We start from the raw sequence: 19,502 nt of genomic DNA, 5'->3' as shown, positions 1-19,502 counted from the left end.
GTCACTGTAAATGTTTTGGGAAATGATAGTCTTTGCCTTTCACACAAACCTGAGGACCACCAGGAACATGGACCTTTTCATCCTTACATTAGAATTATGCTGCTGTTAGTAAGAATGAGAATTCCAGTTAATGGCTCTTTGTTCCAGCAGCAGGCACAGGTAGTGTTTAATGTCACCTCCAGGTTTGCAGTGTTACTCCAATAAGATCACTTTGAAGGAGCAGACAACATCTGTCAGCCCTTAGTCATGGAACAAGGCACTGACTGCTGTGTCACATCATGATCCTAACATGCCTTCCCTGGGGTTGCTTTGTGATCAGCAGCATTTCAGGAGGATTTGTGAGGATTTCAGGTGCCTCTTGTTGAGGAGTGATGCTCCAAAGGCCAGAGGGTGCCGTGGTGGCCAGTGGCTCCACCTGGAACAGGTGATGGCAAAGCACACAGAGACTGAGCCAGGAGTGGGTCCAGAGGCTCTGCTCAGCATCACACCCAGCCCAGGAAATCCACAGCCTGGAGACAGCTCCAGGGCCAAGCCAGGAAGCTCAGGAGTCAGGTCCAGGTCTGGATGGAGGAGACAGGGGACCAGATGCAGCTGCAGCTGCTCTGCAACTGCAGCTTGAAATCAGCTCCAGCATTTTTACTGATTTCACCCACTTCACCACATTCCATTTCTGCTAAGAACAGCATCTTCCAGCTTCCCAGCAATGCCATGCCCCTGCCTACATGCTGCTGTCTGCCACGGGTGCAGGGGACAGTGGAGCATTAAAGACCACAGCAGTAACCAGAAAGACTTGCAGGAACTTTTCAAAGACTTACAGGAACTTCAGGCAGGTTGTTGTAATGGATTCACCAGATTATTTAAAAATTCTGAAGTATCTAAAAAATGCATGTATTCCCTAGCAATTCAAGAGCCATTAATTAAGATGTCACTCAAGTGGATTATTCCTGCTTGTACTGTGTCACCTGAACACAGACCCTGTCCAGCTTGGTGACAGTGATGGAGCTTTCTGATGTTGTTAGGAATTTGTCTGTGTACTAAGCTTTTCTGTAAGTACCAGTGTAATTCCCATAAGTTTCCTGGGTTTTATGTGCTGTTCTGGGTACTGGCAGCTTAAATGCTTTTATGGGTAGTTTGTGCTGCCACTATGACATTACAGCATTTGGAAAGATTTTGGTGAATCTCTGCCCGGTACTGTGCCCTTCCTTTACAGAAAAGCTTTTATTGGTGGAGATTAAGTAATAATGAAGGAATCCACAAATTTCATTTTTATTTAAAATAGGAATATATTTATTTATTGAACAAGTAATCAGTCAGAAGAAATATGAAGATATCATCTCAGTGAACTCACTTTCTACACAAGGTTTCCTTCCACCATATAATTATAACAATGCAGAGCTGCCTCTCCAGCACATCTCACTGCAACCTTGTCAATGTTTTAATAAGACAACTGGGAATTACTGTGTTTTCACACTGCATTTAGTGCCATTTTACACTTAGGCTTTGTAAAAGAGAAGTGAAAGAGGTAAGGATTAAGTGTTAGTACAACTGTAGAGCAGCAGTTGTACAGCGAGTGCTGGTAACGTGCCCAGTTCTTGCTTTTGCAGATACCAGTGCTGAGCCTATTTTAAATTTGCTCATTGTCATAGTATCTGGTCATGAACAATGAGTTATTGTTTCATATTCCACATTGACAATAAAACGAGCTTTGCTGAAAGTTTCTGTGCATGAACTCTGTGGTCTGTTTTTCAGGTAGTTTAGCAAAGAGTCCTAAAGCAGTGTCGTAAATACAAATTTAAATTATTTTGGGAAGTGCAGTTTGGGTCTGCTTGTTTGATTCCTTGTGCTGAAATGAATTTTTACCTTTCTTTTCCTGGTGGTCTCTTTTCCATTCTACTGAACATGGATTTGTCTCTTAATGAAGTGTTTAGGGTTTGATATATGCATGAAAGGATGTCTTCTCCAAAATCCATGTGCTACATATTATTTGCTATATGCCTTAAGCCTTCTGTGCAGTCATCTGTATTCATTCTGGAAAGATGACAGAAAGATTCCTAGTAAGAATCGGGTGATAAATCAGGATTGCACTTTAACTAAGGTAACTGCAATCCTGAATTTGCTCAAGTGTTTAACTTCCCATACTACTTTATTCTAAACTTAGAAGTGATCTGAATGTTGGGTTTTCAGCTACCAAGATGAATGGAAGTACTTACTACGTAGGTGGCTGGCTATAGGGTTTTATCACATCTCTAAAATAGAAACAATATTCCTTTTCATTTTTGTGGAGACTTTTGCCTGAGGATGTTAATGCAGCTTTATAACATTCTTGGGAGAGAGAAGAACGTTATTAAATCTAGTTCTGCCAGCAGAGTAGATTTAGTCACACTCTAGCAGAGAGCCTGTACCCCAGTGGGGCACATATTTTCCCTGTCTCTGGAGTTTAGAGCTTATATTGTACAAAGTCTTGGTGGCAAATGCATATTTATTTGCATATAAATAAGTGCTTTGCAGCATTCATTTTATCTTGTCAATATGGTTCATCAAATCAGAGGAAACTGCTTGCAGATCATTGGGATCAATCTGGGACTAATGTAAATAAGCCTGTGTCATCCTAACAGCAGTTCTCCCCATTTAATACCATGTTTAAATCTGGCTTAAATCAGGGGATGTCTTTAGTGTGGGATAAATAAAGATAAAACAGCACAGCATTTCCAGAACCCTTTGAAACATGAGAAACCCATGAGCTGTTCTTGTTCAGGAATCAAAATTCAAGGCAGAGGAATTTTTTTTTTTTTTTTTTTTTATTTGACACTTGGATATGGACAGGTTTGTTGATGAGAAACTGAGATGATACTGTTTCCTTGGTACATGAGTCCTGTGAAACTCCTTTTCCCAGTGGTCTTGACCTTGCTCTTCCTTTGGAATATGTAGGCCAAATTGGGTAGAAAATTTTGATAGAAGACATCAAGGCATCTTGGCTATGTCCCTGTGTGTCTTCCTTGTGGTCTAGTAACTATCACTGTAACTATTTTCAGGTGAACCACATAATGAACACAACATATTTAAGGCATTTACTGAAGACTTTGAGGGAAAAGCACCTGGCAATTTATTTGGTCCATAATTCCTGGAACTTCTTCAATTGACTGAGAATACATGAAAATTTGAATAATCTTACATAAGGCCTCAGAAGGAAGGGTGAAGCACACGATGGGAAAGGTGGTGTTGGAGGCAATATGGGTTCAGCAGTACTGGGAACAAGTCCTGTGCTTCAAAGGGCTTGGCTGTGTGCTTCCTCCATGAGGCAAACTAAAAAAAGCCACCTTCAGCTTTCTCACTTTCTCTGCTTTCTAGAAAATTCTAACAAACTGTACCAGCCTTAGAAATGCCTTGTTTGCAGGCAGGATTTTTTAAAATGGATGTATTTATGTGTCAGTTGATAGGAAAAAAAAAAAAAAGGCTAAATCGCAAACATCTATGTGATGAATTCTATGTGCTTGCCTGAGAAATCAGTGCCCTCTTTGATTTTCACAGTGTGTTTTCAATTATTTCTGACTCAGTCTGAGACAGTTTGGATTGTTCAACCTGGAGAAGAACAGGCTCTGGGGAGACCTTAGAGCCCATTCCAGTGCATGCAGGAGAGGTGGAGAGCAACTTTGGAAAAGTGATGGGACATGGGGGAACGTCTCCACAATGACAGAGGACAGGATTGGTTGGGATAGTGGGAAGAAATTCATTACCCAGAGGGTAGTGAGGCCCTGGAACAGGCTGCCCAGAGAAGCTGTGGCTGCCCCATCCCTGGAAGTGTCCCAAGGCCAGGTTGGATGGTGCTTGGAGCACCCTGGTCTAGTGGAAGGTGTCCCTGCCCATGGCAGGGGGTGGGTTGAGATGATCTTTAAGGTCTCTTCCAAGCCAAAGCTTTCTGTGATTCCATGATATGTGCTGAGAGAAGCAGGAAAACACTTTTCTACAGGAAACAAAATGATTCCATAAGTATTTTGTTTGCAGGCAAAGAGTATCATGTGTAAGTGTAATGGATCTGTCAGCTGCAAGTGATTTCTATGTATATAAAGAGAGATCAAAGATATAACCTCCCTAAAATAGCCCTCTTTATGTAATCATTATGAAGTATTACCACAGGCAAGATAAATAGAGGCTCATCATGGTGATAGAAAGTTGAGTTCAAGCCTTATAAGAAAAATATTTTGCTATTATTGCTGTTCATGTATTTTAATTATTTATAGGCATACGATCAAGAACAAGACAGGGTCTTTATATAAAAACTTAGAAAGCTGATATATTTTTCCCTTTTCTTTCTTTAAGGTTTTGACCAGGAAAATGTTTTATTTGGGCTATCTGATAGCAGTTAAAAGCAGGAAGAAAATGAAAATAATATGAGAGGTTTGAGTATTTGACTCCTGTGAAAGGAAGCAACAACTTAATTAGTTTATAGCATGGGGTATCATTTCAATTGCTTTTGCTGGGGAAATAAGATATGAACTTTTAGACTGTGCTTTATAAACAGGTTTATAAATCCCTTGTAAAGTTTCAGTAGGGTTGGAGAAAGCTGATCTTGGAAACATTTTTGCAGTGACCTCAACTTGGATGTGTAGGAGCAAAGATTTAGTGTTGTTTATCAATGTTTCTAGGGCTAAGTCTAAAAAGAGAAAATAGCTAGTAGAGGTTTTAATTCACCTTGTATCCAATAGAGGAATGTTCAGAAGGAGATGCAGCAGTGAGAGGCACCTCTGCTGGCTCCTGCCCCCCTTCCTCAAACCAAGGACTTGTACAGTGCTGTCGTTCTGTCTTTTTTCTTTTCTTCACAGTAGTAATTTAATTATTATTTGGCTGAGCTGCACTTACTGCAGTATCTTTCATACTAATTTAGGCACTTCAGCTCTTGAATGATTAATGTTGACTGTGCTCAGAAATCTCATTGAACCTTTCCAGCCCTGAGATGTGTTGAAGTGTATGAACCGGTTTTGATGTGAAGTCCTGTGTGACAAACAAGAATAACTAATTTGGGCGAATAGATGTATTCCATAAACAGCCAGTGACCTTGCTGTCTTGGCCAGTTTAAGGCTGTGTCTAAGTTTCTGTCTACTGGTTCTCTGGGGGCTCTGGGGTTGTTGCTTTCATGAGTTTTCTCTCCTTCTGAACATCTTTTTGATATTAATCCCCCTCACCTACAATGCTTGCTGTAACTCTAATTCTGATCACTCTATATTCATTCACACCTGTATTTTAACCTTTTCCATCTTGACAGTATTGACAATGCTCACTCCAGTGACATATATTAAACATTTAATTTTAACTAAACCCAGGTCCAGCATTTGCCTCACAGCTCTAATATTCATTAATAAACCCACTGGTATCTACCATTACCACTCTATGTCTGTCCTTTGATCAATTCCTGTTTATAAATAAAAGACATAATTAATGTTTCATTTCAAGCCCAGTAACTCACAGTGGGGAGAGCGCTTGCTCGGAGTTCAGACAGGCAGTCAGATGCACCATGTCCTCTCCATTCACTAATTTGTGTAGGCTGATGAAAAATTGCTTTCCACATGAAATTAAATATCCTAGGAGAGAAGATGTTTTCAAAGCTGTGTGGCAAGAAATGTTCGTACAGTAATTAATATTCAGTGCAGAAGAGAAGTTGGCTGTTAATTTTCACAAGTGTTTTATGATGGCAGGAGTACTTTAATACAGAAAGCACTTCATAGGTACAGAAAATAACTATTATCTGTGAACAACAATAGAAGCTGTACATCAAGCTGTTGATGTAGCAATCCCATTTTTAAGATTTAGTGAGGCTTGCTTTTAATTTTAGTCTCTACCAAGCCTTCCTGACATACCACTGCAATGTCTCTCAGTCTGTTATAGTACTAAACAGTACTCTCCCCTCCATCAATAAACACACCTCTTTATTGTCTTGTCTGTGAGTACAAAATTCAAAAGTAATATTTAGGCAATAAACCTTCATAAAATCTGGTTGTTGGCTCCTCCATTTTTTTTTGTCTTCTCATTGACAGTAGATGTAAAATGAAATAGGAACATAAAATCTGTCCTACCAGCTTTCCTGTGGTTCCTGACACTCACTCTTCCCAGGCCAGGCTCCTCTGGGTCTTCTGAGCAGAGTTGAACACACCTGGGGTCAAGCATCTTTGAAAATACTTGACAAGAGGCAAAATGGCTCCACAGCCCTCCCACAGTCTCACCTGCTTCTCTGAAGGTAAAAAATGTGCATCTCTACCACATGTTCATTATTAATTGAAATAATAACCCATTCCTTTGGTAGAGGAAGGAAAGTTGATAAAGTCTTACTGAGCCATTGGATTTACTTTGGAGAAATAGGTTTGAAAGACTTGTATGAAGTTGCCTTTCGACTTTACTGCATCTAAAATACTAATCAGCTATTTGGTGTCAATGTGGGGTGTTTTCATATGTGTAAAATTTGTATTTGGGGGTTCAATTTTTTTTTTTTTTAATCAGACGCAGTTAACAAATGGCTGCAGGAAAGGCAGAGCACTGTGGGCTGCTCTGTCTGCTTAGACTTGCTTTAATTGCAGTGCCCAGCAAACAATTGGGGTCTTAATTTTTGGTAGAGGATAATAATATTTGACTTTATTTAATGGCAAGTCAGTTGCTGAGGGGAAGCAAAAATCCACTAAAAAAATTATAAAATATTAAAAAGAGAAACCATGTTCCAATGAGTATTTGTGCTGCTCTCCCACACACACTCATGTGTTCTACCTCGGGTCAGGGCCTTGTCATCAGAATTTGATTTAAGTTATGGTCTGATCGCCACAGAAGAGGTGAGGTCAAACCATCCTGTGCCTGGTGGGAACCTTTAGGTCATACAGCATCCCAGAAATGAGTTGAGTGTGATGGGTTATGTTGTGCATCCCCATTAGACCAGCATTTCTCAGAATGGGAAAAAGACCCTGGCAGAGTAAATGAAAATGAGTTCATTGCTCAGGGAGGAGAATTTGTGGTTGGAAGTCTTTAGAAACCACTGCTGCAAACTGCCATGACTTTGCATTTTTGTCTCCAGATTGATGCTTGCAAGTGCCACAATTTAAAGATAATCCAGTTCTTCTGACAACTTTATACCTTCTGGATGCTGTGGTGGCTCACCACTCTAGTGTTGGTGAAACTGGTCTCTTCTCAACATTGATCCTAGTGCTCTCTTCCATCTCCCTCTCTAAATGCCCTGGAGGAATCCTGTGATGGATTACTGCTTTTTGGGCTCTGTCTCAGTCATTAAACCTGGCAGCAGTGAAGGATGGGCATCTCCAAGATCTGAGAAGACTGGGGTGGAATTTCTTCTCAGTCTCCTGTAAATTTGTCTGAAGTTGCTTGGGGAGGTGCCTTACGTGTGCGTGAGACTGGATCAGCCCAGCACAACTGGCCAGAAGAGGACATTATTCCATTTGTGTCTTGACTTCCTGATGTTCTTTTCCTGAGTCTCTGTTGGATGAGAGAGAAAGGTGGAAAGAGCCAGCCTGACCAACCACTAAAGCTGGGGAGTTCCCTGTGAAAAACTGATCTTATGAGAAGAAAAACTCTATTTTAATCTTTTTTAAAAAGAAACATAGTGATGGGGAAAGCAGAAAAAAGAAAGACACAAATTGTTGATATGATTTGAATGTTCTTCAGCAGAACAACAAAAAGAAAGTTTGGTCTTTAAAATGTTGTGCAGAATGAAAACAAGATTTGCCAGTGTTAAAGAAACACTCAGTGGCACATGGGGCTAAATAAGGATTTCTTTTCCTGGATGAGTGCCCAGCCCTGCTGCTGGTCATGTACCTGCATATGCAAAGTGCTCTGTGTAAGGTGGTCCCATCAGGGGGCCTGGAGTAGATGTGTTCTGGTTCACAAAAACATTACCAGTGTCCTGAGGAGAGGGAGACCAGTGGGCATCCAGCTCTGTGTGTCTGGAGAGTGGATATTAATGTAAGGAATTACATTTGGAGTTCTATCAGGTTTTGAGAGCTGAACTTTTGAGACTCAAACAAAACCTGGCCTATTCCAGCACCTCTGTGGAAAGCTGACTTCTTTCTTTGTATTTATTTTTAATCTACTCTCGAGATCTAGCAATGGGATTTCTACCACTTCCTCAGCTGGTGGTTTTGGATGCTCATCTGTTATTTCCAAGATGTTTGCCAGGATCTGAAACAGTACTCAAAAGTGTCCTGTTCTTCCACATCCTAAATTGAAGTTATAGCTACAAATTTTAAAGGTGATCATGAAGATTCAGAAAAAAAAGAAATTAAAAAGAAAGAGTATTTTTAGAACAGCTGTGCTGCAGCCTTTCTCTGAAATAGAAGAATGAGGAAACATCAGTATTTTATTTCAAATAATGAGAGTATCCCTGCTAATGATGGATAAAATATCAATTTTTTTACTCGGTTAATGGCTGTTATTTTAGTATTCATAAAACATGGAAATATTTGCATTTCTCTTGTAATTTTTGGGCTGAACAGAATTTTGCAATTGCCAAATTATGGCAATTCTTTTTTCTGTCTTCTCTTGAGAGAAATAAAACCATATTAGGAAAAGCTCCAGATATTGTTGGTTCTTCCCAGCCAAGAGCTAAAGCATCCAGCCTCGTAGCTAGAGAGATGAACTGGGCTGCAAGATGTGGATACAGACCTGTGCTGTAAAACACTTTGAAACCAGCACCATTTCCTATTTTGCAAAGCAGTTTTTAGAGCTGTCCGAGCGTATCCAGAGAAATCCCAACACCACCTGGCAGGTGAGGGGCACATTTTGAAACATGGCAGCAGGAGAGCTGTGGATCCTGCTATCCAGAGCCCTCTAAATGCACCAGGACAATGCTCAATGTGCTCCAGAGGTTGAGTCTTGTCTGTACTCCAGGGAGGTGATATTTGATGAAATTGCATCTGTGCTTCCTCATGTTATTTATATCCAAAGATATTGCCTTCTGATACAATCTCTGTGTTATCTCTGGTACATACAGTCTCCCTCAGGCTTCTTGGGAAAATGAGGCATTTATGATTTCCCTGGAAAATTAGATTTTACCTAAATACATCCGCACTGATTACAAAAAGCGCTGCAAAAATCTTCATGTTTAGGGTTGCATGAATATTTCCATCCTAATTCTTTGACTGTGACATTAAACCTTTCTGAATTTTTCCTCTGAGGAGAATTTTTTCTCATCCTGATATCTGCCTGAAGACTAATACATGGCTTTTCAACTTTGAATAAAACTTGTTCATCTACTTTTGAACAGAATGGGAAACAGGAATAGTATTTTTCTTATTATTAAATAAGCACAAGCAAATAGATCTCACAGCTCAGGTTATATCTTTGGTTGTATAGAGCACCATCAGCCACAGCTTGAATACATTTAGAGGCTTTAATAATTTATAGTTATTTTTAAGGGAACTTTAAGGGATAAATTAACCCTTAAAGGGTTAAACAGAATTTGGAGTATTTGAGTCTGGACCAGATGACCCCACTGTGGTCCTTTCCAACTTAATCCATTCTGTGATTCTCTGATTCTGTAATAGTTTTTTCTTGCTTTAGACTTTGTGGTTCTTTTAAAGAAAGTTTTCTTATGGCTAAAGAGAAAACACAGAGGGTTTTAAACTATTACTTCAAATGTGACTCCATGTGTAAAAACCAAACCAAACCAAACCAAAAGACTTTTGGGTAGAAATTTGGCAGTTTAGTAACTGCTTTGTATCAAAAAATGGCACCTTATGTCCTGTAGGCCACAACATCATCTCAAAGACAGTGGTTTGTATAAAAGCAACCTAATCTCTAATTTCTGTTGAGACTATTCAGCCTCTTTTATCTGTATTAAAGTACCACCTTAGGGGAGCACAAGAGGGGTTTGGTCCAGGAATTTCTTTTGCTAAATAACAAAACTGTTATAACAAAAAATGGCAACAGTTTTGTTGTGGAAAAGAACTGGGGCAGATCTTGGAAAAGCACGATCCCTAGCTCAGTGCAGGTGATATTTTCAGCAGGAAACGTTTTGGGTTTGATCATTGGCAGGATGCTCAGAATTGACAAAATGCTTGGAAGTTGCAGGATTCGTCTGGATTTGTATTGCTTTGCTCTGTAGGAAAGGGGCCAGCCAGGAGATCTCTCTGTCTCCACAGAAGGAGGAAAAAGTGCATTTGGCCAGACAAGATGACTGCTACTGAAAAGAAGCATCTATGCCAATTTGCTGTTCCTCATATTTGTTGAAATGTAAGGGAACAAATTCTACTTCACTTGTAAGTCACCAGCAGTGCATGAAGTCATGCACTTCATGTGGGGCACTTCATGTGCACTTCAAGAGTGGGGTATTTTGAGTTTTGGCAGCTGTGAATGGAGAAGGAAATTGTTTTCCAGATTTATATTATCTGTCATGGTTCCACCTTCCCATTTTTTCCTATATAGCTCTTGTGAAGAAGGGCAGCCTTTAAAAATTAATAAGTGCAGTAATGATAAATGCTACAGTAGACGGGAAGGGAGGGGAGATTAGTTTAAAGGGAGACTTGGCAATCATACAGAAACATCCTGAAGCAAAAATTTAGACTTTTTTTATGAAAACCAGACCACTGCATCTAAAACACTTGAAACAGAATATAGAGCCCAAGCAACTGAAAGTTAATTTCAATTTTTAATGATAACATTACTGAAATTTATCAAGCAAACTTAAGCAAAGCACTTGCTTTTCAACAGCAGTATCTGCTTCATCCTCAGTATATATTTGAAAAGCTCTCTGTGCCTGCTAAGACAGAGCTGCAGCATTGCTTGTTGCTGGCTTCCAGCTGTCCCATCCAATGTCATCTGAGCATCGTTGAGCTTTGTGAAGAAGTTCTAACTTACTAAAAAAACCCAGCACCTTCCAATTTCATGTGTTAAATTGTTTAAAGTACAAAGGGAAAAAAAGAGCATTGGAGATGTATGTTGGTAAAGCAGAGGTATGGTACACCAGCTTCTGTGAAATTCAATGGATTTGCATGCATAACTAGAAATATGTCTAGCAAAGTGTCTTAGCACAAGTGTTTTCTAGCACTCTGCATATTAAAAGTAGAGCCTGGTTGAAAATTCTTACATGAAAATGGTCACCAGGTTAATTGGATAGAGGGGGAAAATACATAACCACAGAATCACAGAATGGGTGAGGTGTGAAGGGACCACAGAGGGTCACCTGGTTATCTTTTCACATTATCTTTTCACATTCCCCTTCACACCTCAGGGTTATCTTTTCCACTGGCTTCAGGAATCCCCATGAACACAGGTGCACACCTATTCCTTCATGAGGTCCAAAAGAATTCCTTAATGAGAAGCATGCTAAAACCCATTACTGTAAATCTGTTGTTTCATGGAAATAACTAAGCTGGGTGTGCTGATAGTTCACATGCTCCTCTGTCGTGCTGCTTATGCCAAATTAAATATGCTTTTGGACATCAATTAACTTCTCTGGGGTAGTTCTGCCTATTTTGAGCACTTTAGTGGGCACCCTGTAGAGGTAGTGAACCAGCAGTGTTAGAGATCAAGAATTTGACTCTGCTTTGGAAGCAGTACAGTTTATTCTTTCACTGCAACACTATTGGTGTGCCTGGACAGAGTTTTACTCTGTAGCATTTGTCACTATGGAAGTAGGCAAAAGCTGCAGATTTTACTCCTTAGATTTAGTGATTTAGCACAGCAAAGGAAAAACTGCCTGAAGCCTGTAATGGAAGCCTTTGCTCCTGTGAAGTGCACCAGCTTGTATTACTTTGGAAACTTGTCCCATTATTGTTAATGGAATCTGTTCTTAAAATCTGTTTCCCCAAATGCTCAACAGATACAAAGCATCACACAACAAGATTTATAATTATAGAGAGATGTCTCTTCTCCTTTTTGTACTTTGTAGTTTATTTGTGCTTTCTCCATTATACAGAAACATATGGAAGAGAATAAATAGAAAAAATCAAATCATGGGGGAAGGCAGAGAGAGATTATGAGACACAGCCAGAAGAGAGAAGGTGTTGTTTCCATGTATGTCACTTCCATCATTACACTACATCAAGTCAGTTTATAATCTGTCTCCTTGTTTATAAGAGCATCACAGTCTTGGCCAGAAGATGATGGACTGGAACACAGACTCCCGAGCTGACAGCAATGACAACCTCCCTGCTGGAGCCAGGATGGCCCAGCTGCCTTTCTGGGTCTTGTCCCAAGTGGTGAGAGAAACACACTGAGTGTGGGGCAAGGTGGTTCTTGTAACAATGCACAGGAGGTTTTACTGTGCAGGACATTCCACAGAGTTTCAAGCTTTCAGTTTGATTGTCAGACCAACTCTTTTATAATGAAGGCCAGAGACTGAAAGAAATGGGAGGAGAAGGAAGATGAAGTATTTTTGTAGCCAAGAATTGAATCACGTCCCCAGTACTGACTTTTCCTTGTAAACTAGCCCTGGTTAGTACAAGGCTCTGGGAAATTAAAATAGGTCCTCATGGATAGCATGGACTTAGAGCCCTCCATCAGCTCTGTTTGAGCTCAAAAATATCCTTGAAACACTTTTAAGATACATAACTTGCATAAAATGGTGCAAATAATAAAATATTGCAAATATTTTGAAAAATTTGAGCTTGTTCATTTAATTACTGTGTGTCGCTGAAGGCCAGTGGGAACAGAGAGAATTTAGATAGGAAGATCTGAAGCACAGAAGCAAGTTGAATTTTTTCAAATCTCTCTGGTGCAATACAGAAACCCTTGTAATATTGATCCCTTGCTTTGTATTAGTTTAAGTGGTAGAAATGCCCCTTCTGAAAATTTATGAAAGTACTTGAGAAATATCAAGACTTAGCTGTAGGATTATTGTTCCCATTGATTCTAATTTAAAGTGACTCATCTGCTTTCCTTTCTGTTAAGGTATGAGATATCTTCATTTTGTCTACAGATCCACTTCTCAGCTTGCAGCTGATGAAATGTGTACCCTTTGCCTTAAGAATAAAGGCAGCACGAAACATTGAGCATTAGCTGCCAAAATAGCTTCTGCACTGTTGTGTTTAGGACTTGCTTTGTAGAAAATTGTTTCTTTTCACTGTAATTTTGCTGTTACAAAGAGGAAAGATAGCGGCACATTCTGCCGGAGCAGGGCAGTCCATTAGAAATTTCTCTCTTTGATCAGAGAAAATGCATAACTAATTGCACTTTATCTTGTCACCCAGTGGATTGAGGCACTTCAGGTTGCAGTGGCCTCTGTCCTTTTGAGATGTGGTATAGCCTGATATTGATCCTTTCACTTCTAATTGAGCAAAACTTCTTCGTTAGCAACCTGTAAAATGGTAGTGATAATTGTTACCCAGCCAGGAGCAGTGTTATGAAGTCTAATTAGTGAATGTTTTGGTGCTCAAGGGGGCAAAAAAAAAGAAGTACAAATGCTGCATTGATTTTTCTCTTTTAAGACTGTATTAATTCTGCTGTTTTTGAATTGTTCTCGGGCTTTCATGTACGAGGTGGGCAATCTAAGTGCGCTTTCCAATCCTAAAATACTGTGGGTCTCAACCAATATTAAGTACAAAGGCTTTTTCTCACAAATGTAAGGAAAATAGCACTTCAGAGCCCTTCTCTGCCTTTCAGCAGGATGTTCTAAAGGGAAACTACTTTAGATAGAGATGCAAAACAAATCATAGCACTTCAATAACTGCCTCATCTTGTTGTTTAAGGATGTAACTTTGCACTTGTGAATTTTCCTGTAAGTTTGCAAGGTATACTCAAGTAAAGTGTGTCCAAGACAGACAGTGTTTCCTGCCTTTCTGACAAGCTTGGATGATTCTATCTCTGTTCTGTCTTTGTTCTTTCTGGTTTTCTTTTTTTTTTTTTTTTTTTTCCTGAAGTTTCTGTCTTTGTCAGTACTTCAGCGCTAAATTAGATTTACCACAGCAAGCCTTCCAGTAGACTGCATGGACTCTTCTTCCAAGAGTTTTCTCCTTATAAAAATGCACATTGAAGTACTGTTACACAAAGTATAGGTAAGCTTCACAAAAAAAAAAAAAAAAAAAAAAAACAAACTGCAAGTTGTGTGCTGCTGGAAAAACATCTCTGAGCTTGATGTTCTTGGGGGAGTTGTCTGCTGGTCAGAAGTGCTGTAGCCCCATCTCTGTTTTTTTTCGTGCTGAACTCTGTTAAAAATATCTTCCTTAAAGAGTGCTTTTTCCAGACTGTCATGGATTGGGAACAATAAAAAAAACCCAACATATTGCCAGTGAAATTATAGCCCTGATAATATGAATAGTTGAATAGAAGAATCAGTGGAAATGCATTGCTGCCCAGTCTGAGATTCCAGCACAGAGCCAGGTAAAGGGCTGGCCAGTGATCTTGGCCTGATCTGGCAGATAATTTTAGCAGAGTGTGTGGTCACTTCATGCAGCAGCATGACTGGGATTTCAGAATTGTGGCTCTAGATTCTGTTGTGAATTGTTACCTATAAGAAAAGGTAAATGAGAAAAGCGACCTCTTTGCCTTCTCTCTGTCCATCCTCTTCCCTCACTGCAGTTGAAGAAATCCATGTGGGAATTGTGTCTATTGCTGTAGCCTGATATCCAAACACGTGATAGTGAGGGGGCACTGCCTGAGAAAAGCCTGGCTTAACCAAAGCCAGCCTGGTGTTCTCTTTTAGGAAGGGCATGTTTCAGCTGGCAGAGGTGAGATGGCAGCTCTGTGCTGTTCCCAGGCAGCACCCCTTTCCATCTTGTGTACATAAAATAATGGATGGGCTGATTTTTACTTGCTGTAGGTCTGATAAAGTAATCATGTAATGGCAGAAGACATTTCTTCCACATCTTTCCATTTAGAAACAGTTTAACTTTGGGATTTTGTTCACTGCTGTCTATTATTTTCTCTGCCTATGCATTGATGGGTAAGAGCATCTCCCCTGTACCTTCTCCTGCTGAAATGAAAAATTTGCAAGGACATCTTGAAGTTTAGCAAGGTGATTATGGTTTGAATTTAATTATTAGACAGGCCATAATACAGTTATTATTTAATAATATCATTACTTCGCATTAACTTCAGAAACCATTAAGGAAAAAGAAGAGTGTTTAAATATTTGACCATAATTTTGACAGACTAATCCTTGCCTGGAGCAAGGGCTTCTCTTAGCTGTTCTGTCATCCTAAGATTATGCAAGCTCCTCCTTATTTTAATTTTTCCCTTGATTAATTCTACTTTGTTTATGAATTTGTTATTTGTGGCTGACTCCCCAGGATGCTAATTGCTACTGTAAACTACAGATACTGCTGAGCTAATGTATTCTCAAAGTATCGGGAAAAGATGTATAATTAAAAAATGAACCACTGATTTGTAATTTTCAATTCTTTCCAAAATATATCATAAAAATACCTTATTCTTTGGTTTTGGTTTGTATCTTATTTATCTGAGAAAACATCAATCTTTTCTCTATTTATATCTATGGAAGATGAGAATGGATCTGGTAAAAGAAGAGGAATTTTTTGGTATTTGGTCTTGTATTTGATATGTTTCATATTATAGTTATTAAAAAGACAGTATGACCTCACATATTCCAGGAAAAAACTAGAGGTTATCTAGAGTATAATATTTAGGAATTGGGTCACAGACAAAATCATAATTTAGGTGAAAAGAATAGAAAAAAATGATGACATAAAACTTACAAATTCTTTGCATTTTATTTTCACTGCTGACTTTTTCTTACAGAAAAAAAATTACATGATCAGTGGAGTGCAGATCAGTTCCAAAAAATACAAGTGAAGGTACCAGTCCTTTCACAGGGAAAGTTACTCTGTTGGGTAGTGTGATGATCTGGATGAGGATCAGGAAAAGTTTGTGTTGCTACTTTGATCTTGCAGACCAAGCCAGAGAAGTTTCCCCTGCAGAGGTTGGCTTTTGGTGGAGGTCTCTATGTGGACACCCAGGTTTTGTGAAACTTTCATATGGCCTGAGGCAAATCAGTTTAATCACTTGGACTCAAAATTTTTATCTTACCAAATGTAGGCATGTTCGTGTTTCTCAGCTGTTATAAGATCTCTTGGGGAGCTCTCCTTCCCTGCCAAATGTCAGAGAAATTTTTATAGTCACTGATTTTCACTATTTCTAATAGGTTTTAATAGGTTTCTAATAGGTTTTCCTACTTCAGGATGGATTTTGTCTCCCTTCTCCACCTTTTCCCAAAATATGACTTGTCTGTTATCCCACCCTCAAGCAGAACCTTATCTTCATCCTCTGGGCAATACTGAGATTTTATTTCCTTTCTTGTGGCTGGACAGTGGATTGCTGTGTGGCAGTGAGAGGTGCTCTGTAGCAGCCTTTCCCCTTCTTCAGTTTTCATTAAATACCTTAATTAGCATGTCTCTGCCTTCAGGCTGCCTTTTCTTATTGGAAGAAACTACTGAAGAAACTCCTGTTAATACTTTCTATGCCAGATTATCTCAAATATTTAGACACACTTGTCTTCAATATTTGATTCTTTTCTTTATGTGAACATTGGAGATCTCATTGCTCTTTACAGCTCCCTGACAGGAGGTTGTACCAGGTTGGGATCAGCCTCTTCTCCCAGGTGACCAGTGACAGGATGGCCTCAAGCTGCACCAGGGGAGATTCAGGTTGGAAATCAGGAAGAATTTGTTCACTGAAAGGTTTGTCAGGCTTTGGAAGGTTCTGCCCGAGGGGGGGTGGTGACATCACTATCCCTGGAGGTGTTCAAGGAACAACTGGATGTGGCACTTGGTGCTGTGGTTTAGTTGACATGGTTGTGCTTGGTCAAAAGTTGGACTCAATGATCTTGGAGGTCTTTTTCAACCTTAATGATTCTGTGATTCTACTGATTAAAGAAACAAAAGAAAAGGGTGGTCAGACCAGGTGCAGTGTCCTCCTCCCACCAGGGCCTCTGGCTCATCCCAGTCCTCCTCTTATACCCACACTCTGAGTGGGTGAGATCAACAAGCAAGCAGCTGCAGTTAAAAGCAGGGTGTTACTTCTCAACAAGGAACACACAAATCAGCTGTAAAATAGATGATGATCCTTATAGGAGTTGCTTAGATGGCTGTGACTCTCCCCAGTGGGGTTTACAGAGTTTAATAATCAGGGCAAAAACATATTTGGCTGTGGGAGCAGACAGCCCTGTAGTGGTAGCATCTGTCAATTGCAGGATTTTCATTTACAGCCCCAAAGAGCTGTGCTGGGACACCTCTCATCGGTGAATTGCTGAAGCAAAGGTGCTAATAGCTCATTATACTGCAAACAGGTGGTTCAGGCTCTTGCTGTTGTAGCTGGAGAGCCTGCAAAAATGGGATGATTCACTAGGCAGGCACCGCTGGCCACTCCAAAGTCTGTGTGTTTTCTGCATGTATCCAAGCAAAATGCTGCTTGTGATGTTTGTCCAGGAGCTAGGGCTGGGCACTGTGTTTTTATGCTGTGTTTGGGCTGAGACTTTGAATTTTCATTGGGAAATATTAACATGTTGTAATTTCCTGAGGATGAAGCAATTACCTTAATAGATGCTTCTGTCACATTGTGTGGTCTAGATCCTGCCACTTGCCGTCCCTTTCACAGTGTTGCCTTCTCTAAAATGGAATATTAACCACCAGAGTCCTGCAGAGTGTTCAAAATAGTGGAAAAGTATTATATTGCATATTAATGCAGCATAATAACGATAATATTCTAGTATTCAGAGATCAGAGGCTGACTAGGTTTGTGCAGAAGGAAGAAGAATCATTATTTCATTATCTTTATTTAGTTGTGCAAATGGGAAGTCTGTGTGGTTTAACATTCCTCTCCCCACCTCTGGCTTTTTGTTTAACTTGGGTCCAAATAGGCTGATTTCTAGACCCTTGATTGCTGATACTTCATTTTTCTGATAACTGGGTTCTTATGGCCCTTGTCCTCCTCTCTGACACCATGCAGTATTTTGAACTTCAGGCCCAATAAAGAAATACTAACTTTGCTGGTACTGAAATCAAAGCAAACGTTAAATCAGGATGTGCCCAGTAACTATTTAACTTGATTAGCATTTTGACTGCATTGGAAACCTGAAAAGTGCTTGATAGATGCAATATAAAGCTTTGCAGTGGCAGCAAAAGATATTACTTGTTTAATGTCAGCACTAAATAATGTAATACTGTTGTCAAATGTCAATTTTCATTGCTGCTTTCAGTGCAGTTTCATTTCTGGAAAATTAACCCATCACAGTTTCAGAAATTGTTTCAGCTTTTCCTCAAAAAAGTAATCTTTAGAGGGAATATTCTGAAGAAGAAAGGCTCCTTCACTCCAGTCACCAAGTTTTGAAATCCTTAGATTTTATTTATTAAGGTCAACAGGGAGGGAATAAATCTCAGGCTTTCAAGTTTTAAGTTACAATTTTGAAAATCTTGTGATCCGAGACTGTTCCATGGGAAAGAACTGCAGCTCTCTGCTTTGCATCATTAATGAAGTATCAGACTTCTCATGTAAATAATATCCTGTCTTAATTAGAAAGTATTTAACCAAATATTTAAATCAGGGCAAATGTAGGGAAAAATAACATCCTGATTTAATTAGAAAGCAATTAAGATTCACTTCAAGTCTGAGAGGTGAGGGAAGTATTAGAAAGTGTGGATGGACTCCTTGGGAACATCAGCTCCTGGAGAGTGGCTGTACAAAAAGAGATCCATGGAATGGTTTGGGTTGGAAGGGACCATAAAGATCATCCAGTTCCAGCCCCCTGCAATGGGCAGGGACACCTTCCACTGTCCAAGGGTGCTCCAAGATCCATCAAAGCTGGCCTTGGACACTTCCAGGGATCCAGGGGCTGCCACAGCTTCTCTGGGCAACCTGTGCCAGGGCCTCAGCACCCTCACAGTGAATAGTTTCTTCCCAATACTTTGCCTTCTGTTCTCACTACGAAAAGCCTCTGCCTTTGTATGGACACATCAAGTACCTTAAATTGATTTTATTTGAAATTAAACCCTGTCTCCTTGGGTCGCAGCTTTCCTTAAATATGTTTGTGTCAGTTGTTTGTGTACACACATTACAAATATTTCTTCAGCATATTTTATACTGGCATAATTTAATGGCTTTTTTTCAAAGTAAAAGTGAGTATTAGCCTGCTAAATTGCATTACTGCTTGGGAATTCCCTTTGGTAGTTTTTCTTAGTCACTAAAAATACCACAGTAGTCTAAAGCTGCATTTTGCTTAAACACAGTCTTTATTCCACAAAGTGGGGCACAGGATCCTCAGCTATAATGTGACTATATCAGGTTGTGCAGATGGAAGGAGAATTTCAGTCTCTTTATTCGAGACAGTTTCAAGGTGAGGTCATGATTTGTGTGGCTGTAAATCTCAGCAGTGAGGCTCTTGGTCAGCTTTTCTTTGATTCATCATCCAAACATGTTGGTTATGAGACACCGCAAAGCCAATTTGCTTTGGAGTCAGTGTGTGGCTCTCTGATTTCTGAAAATGAGGCTGAAAGAGGGTTAGGTCAGGAAAAGTAAGACTGAATGGCAAAGTCAAATCCCCAAGGAGTCAGGAAATGGAGAAA

At 39.7% G+C, this 19,502-nt stretch overlaps 1 protein-coding gene and 1 long non-coding RNA gene across 3 annotated transcripts in view; one reads left to right on the top strand and one right to left on the bottom strand.

The window, feature by feature from the left end:
- The window catches only part of TRAPPC9 (trafficking protein particle complex subunit 9), a 451,119-nt gene that overhangs the window by 346,923 nt on the left and 84,694 nt on the right, over positions 1-19,502 (top strand). The gene's annotated exons all lie outside the window — the stretch shown is intronic.
- Positions 11,895-16,584, bottom strand: LOC128793905 (uncharacterized). Its single transcript, XR_008432934.1, has 3 exons — positions 16,323-16,584; positions 15,973-16,033; positions 11,895-12,327 (listed from the first exon to the last, which is right to left on the bottom strand). It is a non-coding gene; the product is annotated as an uncharacterized LOC128793905 (long non-coding RNA).

This window comes from Vidua chalybeata, chromosome 1 (genome assembly GCF_026979565.1).
Source record: "Vidua chalybeata isolate OUT-0048 chromosome 1, bVidCha1 merged haplotype, whole genome shotgun sequence".
Taxonomy (NCBI): domain Eukaryota; kingdom Metazoa; phylum Chordata; class Aves; order Passeriformes; family Viduidae; genus Vidua; species Vidua chalybeata.
This window is presented reverse-complemented; position numbering and strand designations above follow the sequence as displayed.